This window comes from Mus caroli, chromosome 6 (genome assembly GCF_900094665.2).
Source record: "Mus caroli chromosome 6, CAROLI_EIJ_v1.1, whole genome shotgun sequence".
Taxonomy (NCBI): Eukaryota; Metazoa; Chordata; class Mammalia; order Rodentia; family Muridae; genus Mus; species Mus caroli.
In genome coordinates, this window is record NC_034575.1 from 110,980,517 (window position 1) to 110,981,578 (window position 1,062).

General features: G+C 40.5%; 1 protein-coding gene across 4 annotated transcripts in view; it reads left to right on the forward strand.

The window, feature by feature from the left end:
* The window catches only part of Ift122 (intraflagellar transport 122), a 68,716-nt gene that overhangs the window by 27,403 nt on the left and 40,251 nt on the right, over positions 1-1,062 (forward strand). The gene's annotated exons all lie outside the window — the stretch shown is intronic.

Here is a 1,062-nt window from a genome sequence, read left to right on the forward strand (position 1 = left end):
AGGGCATCAGATCCCATTACAGATGGTTGTGAGCCACCATGTGGTTGCTGGGAATTGAACTCAGGACCTCTGGAAGAGCAGTCAGTGCTCTTAACAGGTCTCTCCAGCCCCTGCAATATGCTTTTAAGAGGACATGTCCAGGGACATGTTTCTTTCAACTAGGCCCCACTCCTTAAACTTTATCCTTCTTTCCATCATGCCATTAGCTGGGGACTGAGCCTTTGACAGAGTTTCTGAGAGTCATCTAAAGTCCAAACCATGGTACAGATGGTAACTCCAATTTGTTTGGGACAGTGAAGTTATTTCTTGGTTTTGAAGTATCTTTTCCACTCTGGAGTGATTTGGGGATTAAGTACAGGATAAGGATTGCTAAAACAAAGCCAAAGTTTTTGTCAGGCTTAGGTAACATTTGTGTAATTTTGGCTTTTTAGACATTTGTAGTGTTTGATGAGGCCGTGGCTTAGCAGCCACAGCGGGTGTTCCTTGGTGCAGATACTGTTTTTCTGTGTGCAGGACTCGCTCTTTTAGTCCCCAAATTACTCCGGAGGAACTCTGCCACCATTGCTGAACATGGAAGAAAGTCGAGGTCTTGAGAGGCCACTGGCCTAAGAACGTGGTTTAGTATGTGACCACAGCTAGTTTGGGACCTGACCAGACACATACTAGAAGTCTGTCAAATTAGTCAAGTGATGACTCTTGAAAAGGTAAAACTGAATTAGAAACTGATTTTAGCCAGGCAGTTGTGGCACACAACCTTAATCCCAGCACTCAGGAAGCAGAGGCAGAAGCAAAGGCAGGCAGATCTCTTGAATTCCAGGACAGTCAAGGTCCACAAAGAAACCTTGTCTCCAAAAAACACAGAACAAAACAAAAACAAATGAACAAATAAAAGCCCTGATTTTTATACAAATGATTTTCAATGGAAAGACAAAAATTTTTAATTAGGTGCCTAAGCAATATTAGACTTTAAAGAGATTCATTGTATTTTCCTGCTTGAGATTCATCAGGCTTAAAAAACAGAAAAACATATATATATATATATATATATATATATATATATAT